The 4,402-nt window shown below is 51.5% G+C and overlaps 1 protein-coding gene across 1 annotated transcript in view; it reads right to left on the reverse strand.

Moving 5' to 3' along the window:
* Positions 1 to 2,451, reverse strand: part of CCR6 (chemokine (C-C motif) receptor 6) — a 29,860-nt gene extending 27,409 nt beyond the window's left edge. Inside the window, exons 1-2 of the mRNA XM_010843666.1 lie at positions 2,206 to 2,451; positions 256 to 416 (exon numbers count right to left, since the gene is read on the reverse strand). The gene's annotated coding sequence lies outside the window, so the exon portion shown is untranslated. The remainder of the gene's footprint in view (positions 1 to 255; positions 417 to 2,205) is intronic.
* Between the last annotated feature and the right edge of the window lie 1,951 nt (positions 2,452 to 4,402).

Here is a 4,402-nt window from a genome sequence, read left to right on the forward strand (position 1 = left end):
GATTCCATCCGGGAGAAGGACGCTGAGGAGGGTCGTGTAGAGGCCTGGCCCCACCCCCACCCTGGGGACCCCCGATGGCGGCGGGGGACCCTGCCCTGCGTCTGCCCGCCCAGGACCCGCCCCGGTCCCTGTGCCCGCGCCCCCAGGCCCACGGCCACTGCTCCCTGTCTCAGCACTGCTCCGCCGTGTCCCTCCTCACCTTCCGCCCAGACTGCTCCCTCCTCCGCCTCGACATCCCCATCTTTTCTTTGTTACCTGGTCTCTTTCTCAGGCCTCCAGCTCCTCACTCGACTCCCAAAGCTCCTGTAAAAAGCACAAAGGACTGTGCATCCTAGACCTTGGTCCTCCCCAGTAAGGCCTCCTCTTTGGATCCTGCGACCTCGTCCGCCGCTGTGAGCCCCACAGGCCGAGTGGACCTAATGAAGGAACACGACGGTGTCTGACTCACCTTGCTCTTGGGGGAAGGTAATTCTGAATTCTCTTTCAACTGAGGTCGATCAGCTCCAGGACTAAGTGTTCTAAAATTTCAGATCTGATTTATAAGGTTCTTGCTCAAACGCTCCTTCTAGTAAAATCTCCGTCCTCCAGCCCTGCCTCTGAATTCCTTTGTGGTCACCCCTGTGGATGTGATTTTCTCCTCTGCAGGGGCCACGCAGATGCCTGGGGCCGTCTGCTGTGCCCTATATGGCCCCAAAGTTTAGCACACTGAGTTGTCCTCTCTGTGTTCTAGGGTGTTTCCACCCAACCTCATCCTCTCCCCTGCCTCGTTCCTCCCGGGGTCTCACTCAGCAGCGACCTTCCCACTTGGAAACGTTTTGCTTCTCTGAGCTCTGCCCTGGAAAACCAAACAGTGTTACTTATCAGAACAGCACCTAAAATAAGAGTCAGTGCATCTCGATGAGCCCCTGAGGGTCTCCCCTGGGAGAAAAGCTGTGGGGGATGGGCTCTGTGGCATCTATTTTAGCTGCAGAGGCTCTTTTTTGTTAATTTCCTCTTTCTCAGTTTGTCTTAGAGGGTTGATGCTATTCGATAAGAGACCTCTAGGTAAGTGAGGGCTCAGGAGGTTTGATGTGTTTAATAAGAGAAGACCGAGCCAAAGATTAAGGCCAATGCCTCGGTGCTGTCATATGAACGGAATGGCAGTATTTTTTAATGACATAAATGCATGAACCCACAGCAGAGTGAAACTCATCACCACCTATTTGTCACTTTCACTTGAAAGATGGTTGTGTCACAAGAACGTCTTCCCATGAAGGGCAGCACCGTCCAGCCCCTTGAAGCAGACCCACGAGCACGTCCACCCATAGGGGCACACCCACCGCGGGCCCTGCTCTCCTGTGGAGCTGGCTCCAGGCCGCCTGGCCTTCTGCCCGTCTCCCTGCCCCGTCCCTAAGTGCCCCCTCTGCATGGGAGCAGCTCTGCCCCGTCCCCTCACCTAGACACCACCCTGTGCTCTAGGGCAGTTCCTACCATGGGTCACCCAGGCCAGCACCCTCCCCTCCACCAGGCCTGCGCCCCATCTGCATTTTAACCCACCAGCACCCTGTTCTGTGCATGATGCAGCCCAGCACAGGTGCAAAGAGTAAGTTAAGGAGACCACATCTGGTTTGGGTCTGTAGAGTCTGTTTCTCCTTCACAGTCAAGGCTCAACTGTGAGATCGCTCATTCAAAGGTGGCGGTGGCTTATTAGGTTCTTTGCCAGTGTTTCCACAGCCTTTTCACAAGGGCTGGTCAGCGTCAGCAGGTCCTGGAGGCTTGAAGGGACTCTGCTCCCTCCACGCTAGCATGGATGGAGTGGCTTTTTCTAACTCTTTAATCACACCTGCTCCCAGGACTGCAGTTAGAATACAACGTAAGATTGCTGCTGCTGCTAAGTCGCTTCAGTCGTGTCTGACTCTGTGCGACCCCATAGATGGCAGCCCATTAGGCTCCCCTGTCCCTGGGATTCTCCAGGCAAGAACACTGGAGTGAGATTACATAAGCAGTAACGGTGACATCTCTGGAACAGCAGCCAGCACGTCCTGGACTCAACCAGCCAGTGTCTCTCCTCCTCTCCCCAGGGCGTGACTAGGAGGTCTAAGTGAGGACCAGTGTCTGACGGGACGATACGGAGCTTCTCAACACTATTTTACCTTCAACACACTAACCAGTCGACACAACAGGGACACAACGTTTTCTAAATTCCGAGATGAAATAAAAACTTACCGGCAGAGGAGTAGCTCCTTATTCCACAAATGAAGGGCCGCAGAGCTGTCCCTCGTGAAGCTCGGGTCTCTTAAATCTTCAGACTCCTCTTCGCCAGGGTAAACCCCCGGGCTTTGTACTGACGGAAGTGGCCCGGAGGCTGAATTTTTAGTGCCTGCTCCTCGGGTGTCCTGGCGCTCATTCTGTGCCCACGTGCTGGGCGGTGTGGTGAGCGCCTCACCACAAACTTTATTCCTCCAGTACATACCTCAAGTCATAGAAAGGCAGAAAATAAGACGGGGGAAGGAAGGCAAGCTTATGCAACTAGGTCACTTAATAATTTCAATTTTAGAGAAAATTTTTTTTTCTTGTTTCAGAATTATTGGTCTGTGGAATATTTTTTATTCTTCTTGGAAATTACAAATTAATCAGAATGATTATAAAGTTCTCTGAAAAGTTCCACATAATACCTAATGAACTTTATAGACAACTACTCACATTCTGGACTGTAAAGAACAAAAAGCGTAAAAAAAAAAACAACCACATGACTATGCTTTAAAAGTAAAAATGATAAATAGAGAATCAGCACATCGCAAATAATGTAGGTCAGTGGTCAGCTCCAAAAGAAGGCGTAACCCAGCCGTAAAGGAGGAATGTCACCATGGTCTATAGTTTGCAGCCGTGACGTCGTAACCTGACCTGTGAGCATCTGTACCCCCAGAGCAACTGTTCAGTCTGGGGACAATCCTATAATTTGAGAGGAATCTGGGGTACCTTCTCTGAAACCTAGAATAGAATGAGTCGAGCCACAAACCCCTCTGTGGAAAGTCCTAAACTGGCCCTTGAGAGAAACACCGGTGACCCTGATGGGCAAGAAAAGAGAAGCTTCCTCCTTGGTTTGTCCAGCCGTCTGCTTTCTTTTCCACATGACTATATGTAGTATTGTTAATGTCAATTAACATGTCTAATAAAAGTAGAAGCAACTTTTCATATTTATCCTTTTTCTTAATCCTGACAAATGATTTTGGCAAAGCATTTTCCTGAGGGAAAGTAACAAGCACACAAGGATGTTTTCGTAGTTTTCTCCAGAGCCTATAAATCAGGAGCAGTGGATTTGAAAATTAAACCACAATTCATTTATGCTTTCAGCAAATACTTACTGAGCTCCATTATGTGCTGAGAAGCTTTCTAGGCCAAAGTGTTGTAGCTGTGACAGAAACAGATAAAATCCTTCACTTTATGGGGTTTACATTCCAGTTGCGAGACATGGGCATGAACAAAATAAATAAACAAAACGGTGTACAATACGGTAGATGGTGATAAGTGCCTTGGGGAAAATCAGGCAGACAGGTCAGCCAGCGATCACCCATCAGGAAAGGTGTCCCTGGGAGAGGGGCGTTTAAGGACACGGTGTCCCTGACACAGACAGACGCCCACCCGACACATTCAGGGGAAACCTGGGAGGTCATGTGGCAGGAGTGAGCCTGGGAAACGGGGGGACTGTTGGGGTCCAAGCGGCTGAGGGGCCAGGTTCTGGAGCCTTCCAGTCTGCTGCCATGACTTCACCTTCTCCTCGGGGGAGATGGGAAACTTCCGGAAGGTTTTGAGTGACACTGCATGTTAAGGGCTGTCTGACTTACATTTTAAGAAGATGACTCTGGGGGCAATGTGAAATGTAGATGAAGGGGACCTAGGTGGAGTTAGGAAGAACATCCCAGTAAGATATGATGTGCCTACATCAGAGATACAGGCAGTGAGATTTGCTGACAGACTGGATGTAGGATTTGAAAGGAACAGAAGCACTAAAGGCGACTCCAGGTGTCTGACCTGAGCAGTCAAGCATTGCTGCCCTGCGTCACTCGGTCACGTCCAGCCCCACGGACGCCCTTCCGTCACTCGGTCACGTCCAGCCCCACGGACGCCCTTCCATCACTAGGCCACGTCCAGCCCCACGGACGCCCTTCCGTCACTAGGTCACGTCCAGCCCCACGGACACCCTTCCATCACTAGGCCATGTCCAGCCCCACGGACGGCACAGTCAAGCATTGCTGCCCTTCCATCACTAGGTCACGTCCAGCCCCACGGACGCCCTTCCGTCACTCGGTCATGTCCAGCCCCACGGACGCCCTTCCATCACTAGGCCATGTCCAGCCCCACGGACGGCACAGTCAAGCATTGCTGCCCTTCCATCACTAGGTCACGTCCAGCCCCACGGACC

Source organism: Bison bison, unplaced genomic scaffold, assembly GCF_000754665.1.
Source record: "Bison bison bison isolate TAMUID 2011002044 unplaced genomic scaffold, Bison_UMD1.0 scf7180017847681, whole genome shotgun sequence".
NCBI classification, from domain to species: domain Eukaryota; kingdom Metazoa; phylum Chordata; class Mammalia; order Artiodactyla; family Bovidae; genus Bison; species Bison bison.